Genomic DNA, 9,734 nt, shown 5'->3' with positions numbered 1-9,734 from the left:
TGACTCATTATAAGGTCTGTTAAAATTCTTTTGTCACGAATCTTAAATAGAGAGTTAGTTGCACTTGCCATAGTCTTACATGTCATTTCTTGTTTCTTGGGAAGGCTGATGATTTCTGCTTTATTACAGGGAGGCAGCAAAATCTGTTCCCCACACACTTTTCTTTCGTCTTCTCATTTTCTTTGCAAGCTATCCTGCATTGGCCAACTGAATAATTGCACTTTTGGAACCATCCATCTATCAAAATAAACAGAAATTAAGAAACAAACACATGAAAAGAGTAAGACTATTCTACGAAAGATGTTGGTAATTGTAATAATGGTGCATGTAGAATGCCTACTGCTGGTCTTAACATTTACTAGATATGATTGGTTATCTCTCTTCCTTCAGTTGGACTTTATTTCTATACTTATGTTTCCATCTCCATAATTTTTTTCAGTCTCATCAACACTGGTTCCTCCTTATCCCCAAATCCAGGGAGTGGGCCTACACCTTCAATTATGTTTCCCCCCCTCCCTTCATTATTCACTCAACAGTGACTTTTTGGGCACTTACCATGTGCCAGACACTGTTCAAGTGCCCCAGATGATGCCTAGAGAGGGACTTTGAACACTAAATTATCAATTCATATTGCTGGCCTGCAGGCTAATGTGCTGGATGGTGTAACACTGCCCTTATGTGATTTATTGTTTGTGACCCAGCCCTACCTGGGTCAATAAAACACAAAGGGCTAACCTAGCGTCCCCAGCACACTGAGTCCAGTTGAGATATCATAGTATTTTGGCTTAAATGACAGATTCCCTCTACTTCTTTTCCCCCAGATACCCCTCCTGGTAGAGAATTTCCAATTCTCTCTTTCTCACCAGGATGTTCAGACTAGAAAAATCAGAGTCAAGATGACTCTGATTCCATGAATCAATGTGCAGATTCATTCTCCAAAGTGTCTTTTACATTTTCAACTCTCTCATCTACTCAAGATGCCCTCACCAGAGTTTAAGGGAGTCTGAAATCAAATCAGGGTTAGTTCAGAATTACCTTCCTTTGCTTTTAGAACAACTGAGTGATTGGCAAAGACTTTCAGTTTGAAAAGCTGATCCAAAAGAAGATGCAACTTCCAACAGCAATGACCCAAAGGAAAACCATGGAATTAAAAATCACAAACTTTAGAATCACCGGGAAGCCTAAGTGGAAACATTTCTATTCGAAAGTTATTCACCACTTGGCCACGAAACCTGTTGTGTTGTTATAGAGTTCTGGCCACGTTTAATTTGGAATCCAGAATCTTCTGCCCTAACTCCAGCACCACCTTAAACTGTAGATATCCAACACCAACCTACATCTTTTCCACTATATGTTCTAAGACAAGAGCAAGATGCCTCCTCTGATTGCTTCAAAGGAGCATTCAAAGGCAAACAACTATGGAGAGGTGAAGTAATGGGACTGGTTATTGCAAGAGGTAGTATCAACTGGAAGTGAAATTGAAGTGAAAGGTGCCTGGGATGAGATTCTATGAACATCTGGGCCAAGGATATTAAGAACATGGGGTTGCTTCTGCAGATAGTAGGGACACCCTGGCTTCTGCTGATATTCACCAGGTTCCTTAATAGGAAACATCATCATGGTCGGGTGATAGACTGCCCTTATTAACGGAGCATATTCATTGTTAAGGCTTTTCACCAAATCTCAGTCATCCCTGGGCTATTCTAACTCGTACACATGTTCAGTTTTCCAATGATTCTATGAGTAGGACCCCATTCTTACTCCCTTTTCCCTCCTCTCCATAGTTTAGTTACCTGGGGAAGCCTGATCCAGAACCACAAGAACAGCTAAAGCCAGGAACAAGAGTTTGTATCTTGAGAAGGGTGAGGAATGATCCTGCAGCATACTGAACGTCCTAGGGAAGGTAGATATTTACTCTGCATTTTATTGACTAGGGTAGGGCTGAGTCATGGACAATAAATCAGAGAAGAGCACAATGTTTCACCACCCAGAACATCAGCCTGCAGGTCAACAGTATAAATGGATCTCTAGTGTTAAGAGTCCTTCTCTAGACATCATCTGAGACAGTGAAAGGCATTAGCTGAGTATGCTCAAGTCCTACACAAGTTGTGGCATTGCGGAGAGAATGGACCCACATTCCAAGGAGCCTTTATTGCTCCTCTTTTTGGGTCATTAACCTCCTTCCTTATGTTCTCACACCCCCTCTCCTTCCTTCCTTTAGTTACTTAGTTCATCTTCCCTATCGTACTAACACTATTGAGGGCAACATTTAATAGACAGTGAGACCCCCTGACAGTGGAAACACCTGAATGCTGGGATTTCTGTACATCCAGAGTGTGTACTAAACATCTGTTGAAACCAGTGAATGGATGAATGCATGTATAGTATTCACTCATATCTTGATAGATCTTAGAATTGGCATTTCTCAGTTGACAAGATGCAGGCCCAGAGTAGAAAAGTCTTGACTAGGGTCACATTGTGAGTAAGAAAGAAACAGAGAGCCCTCACAATCCAAGTCCTAGTTCAGCTCTTTCCAACTCTGCATTTCTCTCCTTACTTCCTACTCCAACTCTTTAATGTTAGCTGCTTCTGAGCCTTTCTTGGACTCCAGCCTCAAAGAATAGAGCAAAAACATTTCAGGTGGGTTCTCCAACAAAGAGGGTGTAGAAGGGAGAACTGCCTGGGCTCCAGCAGGAAGTTTGTGAGTCCTCTGAATTTTCTTTTTGGGGCCCGTGGTCTGTCTTAGTTATTTTACTCCTTTTGATGGGTCCAGTACTCTTCTATTCTACTCTCTTTTTCCTACATTCAGCAAGTATTAGGGACAGCATGATGAGATTCAGAAAATCTGTTTTGCCCTTGATAACCTGGTAGTACCTTCAGAAAAACAGTGAGCATGAATCCAGGCACTGAACTCTCACATACATGACCCCTAGGATCCTCGCAGGATCCCTAATAGGCAGATGTGATTTGCTTAAGGTGACACAGTGCTTACGAATGAGGTCTGGGTTCTGACCTAGTTTACCTGTCCTCAGAGCACATGTTCTTTCTATCATCTCAGAGGACTATGCCTGAGAAATGATGGAAAGGGAGGCCTGTTTAACAAGTAGTAATGGGCTGAAGAGAGTTATAGTTGCTATCTTCTGAAAGATATGCTCTATGCAGGGCTAGAGGGTAGAATTAAAAGTCTTAGGTGGAGCCTGGCCAGTGTGGCTCAGTGGTTGAGAGTCGACCTATGAACTAGGAGGTTGCCAGTTCAATTCCTGGTCAGGGCACATGCCAGGGTTGTGGGCTTGATCCCCAGTAGGGGGCGTGCAGGAGGCAGCGGATCAATAATTCTTTCTCATCATTGATGTTTCTCTCTCTCTCTCTCCCTCCCTCTCCCTTCCTCTCTGAATATATATATATATAGACACACACACACACACACACACACACACACACACACACACACACACATATATATATATATATATATATGTATGTATATTAAGTCTTAGGTGGAAATTGCAGGAGGGCAGTTTTAAACTAATTGGAAAGAACTCTGATGATTGGAACCATCTGGAAATGATTGAACTGTCCTGGAGAAGTGGTGGTTCCTGTGTCCAAATGCTATAAACTGAGTCTGCATGACCACTTCTCTCAGGTTCTTCAGGACTGCTGAACTGGCTGAATATGGATCTATATGTCAGGCACAGTTCTAGGCACTGGGTCTAAGAGGAGGAGAAGCAAAGTCCTGCCATTCTGATTAATGAGAGAGACAACAAACATACAATGTCACATGGTTACAAGTGCCATAAAGGAAAATACAAGTAGGGTAAGGGATAGAGAATAATATGGTGTGTGTGTGTGTGTGTGCATTTTGAACAGATTACTAAACAAAGGAAAAAGATTCTCTGAGGAAGTGATGTTGAATAGCAACCTAAATGTACTAAGGAAGTTAGCCACGTGCATATCTAGAATCTTCTAGGCAGAGAGAGCAGCAAGAGCAAAGGCTCTGAGGGAGGTTAACTCCTCACCAGGAATGTATGAAAGATTCTCCTCATCAACATTTGAATTGTCATGGTTTTCAATTCCAGCTGTTCTAATATCTATGTAGTAGTACCTCATCCTGGTCTTCATCTGCATTTCTCTAATTGCTAGTGATGTTGAACATCTTTACATGTACGTTATTTGCCATTTATATATCCTCTTTGGTGAAATGTCTGTTCATCTGCCAATTTTCTAAGTAAATTATTTGTTTTGAATTGTTGAATTTTGAGAGTTCTTTATATATTCTATATTTGAGTTCTTTGTTAGATATGGAGTTTGCAAATAATATCTCTCAGCCTGTTTGTTCTTTTAATCCTTTTTTAAAAATTTGTTACCTCTTTTTTGTTCTTTTTATTTGTGTGTGTGTGGTGAAAGTACTTAAGGTCTATTCCTTTACCAAATTTGTAGTATACAACACAACATTGTTAATTATAGTTACGTTGTTGTTCAATGAATCTTCAGAACTTTTTCATCTTGCATAACTCAAACTTTATATCCCTTGACCAACTCCCCATTTCCTCCTCCACAGAGCCCCTGGTAACCACTGTGTACTTTCCGCTTCTATGAGTTTGATTATTGAGATTCCACATATAAATGAGCTCATGCAGTATTTTTCTTTCTTCGTCTGGCTTATTTCCCTTAGCATAATTAATGTCTCACAGGTTCATGCATGTTGTCATTAGTGGCAGGATTTCCTTTTTAAGAAATGCTGATTAATATCCTCCTGTGTGTATATGGAACATGTTCTTTATCTGTTCATCTGTCAACAGACATTTAGGTTGTTTCCATACATTGGCTATCATGGTAAATACTGCAATGAACATAGAAGTGCAAATAACTCTTCAGGATAACAATTTCATTTCATGCAGATATATATCCAGAAGTGAGATTGCTGGATCATACAGGGCAGTTCTCTTTTTAATTTATAGGAATAATTGCATTAAAATGTTTGCAAATTTTTATTGAGCATTTACCATGTACAAGGCACTGTCCAGCAGCGTGGGACACAGTCATGAGCAAGATTAAGGTATCAGGACTATATGTACATTATGGCAGTTATGATTGGCCATAAATAAATAAATTACTCAGTAATTCAGAAGGAGTGCAAAAAATATGCAAAATAATTTCCAAGAGTTTAAGTGATAGGAAGAAAATAATACAACTTAGGGTAAGGAGTGATCTCATGGCCAAGGATTATTTCTAAGGATATGACATTTGAGGCAAAGATAAAGAAAAAGAATAATTAATCAACTTTTAAGGCAGACTGGTGGTCTGGGGAGGTTTTTATGGTGAAAGAATGCCTCTGTGAAGAACTGACCTGTGACCTATGTGATGAGGTGTCAGCTATACAAAGAAATGGAGAAGAGCAATTTAGGCTGAGGTACATTTGGAAGGTAATTTGTCCCAGTTTGCTAATGACTTTCTTGATTTTGGTACTCTACTTCCAGAATCTGGAAAGATCCTCAGTCCCAGGCACACTCGGATGGTTTGTCTCCCTAACGGGAGGTCTGAGGTCCATTGAAATATGAGGTCTACTGAAAGATCAGCAGTCTGATAGCTAATGTCCAAACGACAGCCATGGTTACTGGCAGATTGATCTAGACAAAAATAAAAAGAATTTTGATTTTGAAACATTTAGGCATCTGAGACTCTGGTTCTTGGTAGCCTTAGCCCAACAGGTTAATAGTTAATCAACTTTACAATTATTACCTTTTCTGTGACATCAGAGAGCAAACTTACTGACCCATTAGTTATCATATAAACAGAACTCACATGCATATAGGCACACAAACATAGATACCCTACACCTAACTAGTATTCACAGACAAAATGAAGATCCGGAGAGGTATGATATGAGATCACCCTAGCTGGTAGTTGGACTTTTGAAAGGAAAGGACATTGGAAAAATAAGTAGACCTTGTGATATAGCTTTTTATTTTATATGATGTGCTCCCAAGGTAAGTTCCACTTTCATCTCTATCTAGTTAAATCGGTGTTTGTGCTCAATTATATAGTTTCTAACTCTAGCTGGGTGAGTTCCTAGTTGAAACCTTAAACAAAATTTGATCTCATGATTCAGACAGGGATTCAAGTCAGAGCTCATAATAAAAGGTGGAAGAATTGGGAAGGGAAGACTGGTCTGGAACTTTTTATGTGCCTTCATATATTCTCCCATATATGATAGTGGTGGTTCATGCATCATTAAAATCAAAATCTTCATCTCGACCAAAAAGGCAGCTCCACACTGTGGCCTTCATTTGGGGTGAGGGGACATGGGAAAACACACAGACACACAAATGTTCACTTGAGGCCAAATATTAGACCATATATTTTAATACATGTGAGAAAGACAAAGAACTTAAACCCAGTAAAGAGAATCCCTGTTATATACTTCTCTTTCCACATTTCTAATTGTAAGGTAACTCTCTTGGCTCTTGTCTTGGCAGTAGCATTATGTCCATCTCCATGTCATCCAATCCCCAACAGAATTGTCCCCGGTGAAATAAGGTAAGTAGAAGTGGCTTCCTGGATATTATTCCCAATAGTTATCTCTAGTGTCTCATACCCAGGAGGAAATGTTAGTTAGTTGTACCATCATTTCTCTTAGGAGTATGTGCCAAAGTCGGTGCAGAAACTTTCTTCCCAGGAGTTCTGATCTCAGTTACTGAGCTATCTTCATCTGGGTTAAATGTTACCTCATCATTGGGCCAGGTTCCAGGGGAAGGAGGAAAAACATCCCAGGTAACATTGATGACATAATCTGTAGGGAATAGGGGAGGTAGTGGCTTTCTAGTGTAGTCCTCGAAGTTTACGGGAATGCAACAATTTAGCTTGTTCATACAAAGAAGTTTGTACCTTTCAGTATGTAAACATCGTTTTCTGCAGTGTCCTATATTATTCTTCCAGCATTGTTTGACTCTCCAGCCAGCTGCAAGGAGTAAATAAGTAGGTCAAGTTTTCAGCTCAACAACATAATAAAGTGTTGTCATTAAAAATATGCCACCAAGGAACCTAGGAAATTGGGGGAGGAGAGAAGGAGGAAGAAGAGACAGAGAGGGTAGGCATTGTAAGAGCTGGTATTTAAAACAAGAAGGCAAGAAGGATAAAGGGAGCCAACAAGGTACATTGGAGACAAAGATTATTTCAGGAAAGGACTGGCAAATGTTCGGTTCCAGTGTTGAGAAACTGCATAGTGTCTTCAATGTATCTGGAGAAGGCTGATGAGTCTGAAGTATCCTATATAATAAACGTCTAATGTGCTAAGTGTCCGGTTGTCCAGTGACAGGTCGACTGTTCAACCAATTAAAGTATAATATGCTAATGATATGCTAAGGCCTCTCAACCACTCACTATGACATGAACTGACCACTAGGGGGCAGACAGTTGACTGGTCATCCAGTAGCAATGTCGTGCATTAACCACCAGGGGGCAGACACTCCAACTAGTAGGTTAGCTTGCTGCTGGGGTCTGGTCAATTGGGACTGGGCGAGAGGGGCCAGACCAGCCCTGGAGTCCTCCCGTGGTCCCTCCCCAGCTGGCCAACCTCCCATGTTCCTCCCCCGCCAGCCCCAATCGGCCCTGATCAGGACTAGGTGAGACGGGGCCGACCATGCCCTGGAGCCCTCCCACAGTCCCTCCTCACCCCCAATCATGCATTGGTGGGGTCCCTCAGCCTGGCCTGCACCCTTTCACAATCTAGGACCCCTCAAGGAATGTCAGAGAGCCGGTTTCGGCCCAATCCTGCAGGCCACTCCCCTCTGGAGGGCATCAGATGCAGGGCTCACAGCTGGCAACCGCTGCTGCTGCTGCTGCTGCTGCTGCTGCAGTGTGAGCCTCGCCTAGCAGGACTGATTGGGCGCGAACCTGCAGCAGGTGCAGTGGAGCCAGGATGAGCAGGAGCAGCAGGTAGGAGCTGCAGGCAGTGTTGGACTGTGGGTTTCTGCCCGATCCCCGCAGGCCACCTCCAGGGACCCCACCCATGCACGAATTCATGCACCAGGCCTCTAGTAATGTATAAAGAGCAAAGGACCACAAGATGAAATGAGCTTGAAGTAGTAATGCCTTCTCCCCAGTCACTTTAGGCTACTATCAAGCATTTTGTTTATTTCAAAACATAATGTGAGCTAATTTACTTTATGATTTAAACAATTAGTTAGGAATTCATGTGAAAATTATATTAGAAAAAGGGAAGACTAGAATTAGGGACACATATGTTAGAGGCTTTGGCCAGGTAAGACATAATGGTGCTGTGAGAGTAGTGGAAAGAAGACAAATTTAAGACTTTGATTGTTTGGATACAAGGTCAGAGGAAGATGCATCACTACATTTCTGAACTGAGATGGGGTGATTAGTGATATTTGCCACTAACAGAATAGTAAACTGAGGAAAGAACAAGATTTGGAGGGAAGAGAAAAAGGTGGGCTCAAGTACTTGCTTTGGGGCAAACAGCATGATGTATCTAGAACAGTGATGGGCAACCTTTTGAGCTTGGCGTGTCAAACTTTGCCAAAAAACTGAGCATAACTCGGGTAGTGTGTCACTTTGAGGAAAAAACATTATTTCGCAAATGTTTCATCCTCAGGAGCAGCAAATGTTTCATCCTCGGCATGCGGCCACTGAGCAGCCGCGTGTCATCAGAAATGGCTACGCGTGTCAGTGCTGACACGCGTGTCATAGGTTTGCCATCACTGATCTAGAATGTCGACAAGGCAGTGGTATATACCTATAAGATCTAAGTAGAAGTCTGGACTCTAGATGTAAATTTTGGAATCATTGCTTATGGGTAGTATTAGAAACTACAGTAATAGATAAAGTATATTAAGTTGGAATAATCTGAGGTAAAAGGGGACCTAATTAAATTCTGGTGAGTATCGATATTGAGAGCTCAGAAAAGAGGAAAAGACTCAAAAGGAACAACCAGATAAATCATAGAGCAAATCAGGAGAATGAAACACTAGAGATTAGATCAGTTCCACCCAAAGCAGAACTGGGGGTGAGGGGTCAGTACAATAATTACGTTAAGAGGCATTCCCCACCCCCCCCCCAAAATCAATTTGGAATGGGAAGTTAGGGAAGTAATAAAGCCAATAGAAGTGAGCTGTACAGTTAGCTATCACTGTGATTGACTAAAGCACAACCCCATGGGAACTCTGGCAGCCAGTGTATGAAACAAGCATCAGAGTGATCCTTCCTGAGGGTCAAATGAGCAGGAATGTTTATCTACTGGCCTGCCAGCCAACAGCTGACAGATGAGCCCGGAGGAAGCTGATAATTCCCAGTCGTTTCTGGATTGCCCCGAACAGGGATCTTCCCCACACAACCAACCGTGTCCGGGGATTCTGCCCGTGCAGCTCCAGCTGGTGTGCATATAAATGGAAAATACCGAAAGGATACCACGGAAGTTATATCAGAGGTGACTAGATTATGCAAGAGAGGAAAATGTTTCTTAAAGAAATGAGTCGGCATTTGTAGGCAATTACTGCTGAGAGGGTAAGATAAGGGTAGAAATGTCCATTGCATTTAACGTGATGAGTGTCACAGGGAACTTTGACAAGAGTGGTTTCAGAGTGGTAGGAAGAAAAGAAACGAAAGTGAAGCTGGTTGAAATGTCAATAAAAGAAATGGAAGTAGCATCTGGTGACAAAACTTAAGTTTAGCTGAAAGGAAGAGCAGAGAAACAAGAAGTTCTTGATGGACAATATGGG

General features: G+C 41.7%; 1 long non-coding RNA gene across 1 annotated transcript in view; it reads right to left on the bottom strand.

The window, feature by feature from the left end:
• Positions 1-222: 222 nt before the first annotated feature.
• Positions 223-9,734, bottom strand: part of LOC129150872 (uncharacterized) — a 98,538-nt gene continuing 89,026 nt past the window's right edge. The window contains exons 3-4 of the long non-coding RNA XR_008557645.1: positions 6,886-6,958; positions 223-237 (exon numbers count right to left, since the gene is read on the bottom strand). This is a non-coding gene — a long non-coding RNA (uncharacterized LOC129150872). The remainder of the gene's footprint in view (positions 238-6,885; positions 6,959-9,734) is intronic.

Source organism: Eptesicus fuscus, chromosome 12 (genome assembly GCF_027574615.1).
Source record: "Eptesicus fuscus isolate TK198812 chromosome 12, DD_ASM_mEF_20220401, whole genome shotgun sequence".
NCBI classification, from domain to species: domain Eukaryota; kingdom Metazoa; phylum Chordata; class Mammalia; order Chiroptera; family Vespertilionidae; genus Eptesicus; species Eptesicus fuscus.
Note: the sequence above shows the minus strand (reverse complement) of the source record. Positions and strands in the feature narration are given on the sequence as shown.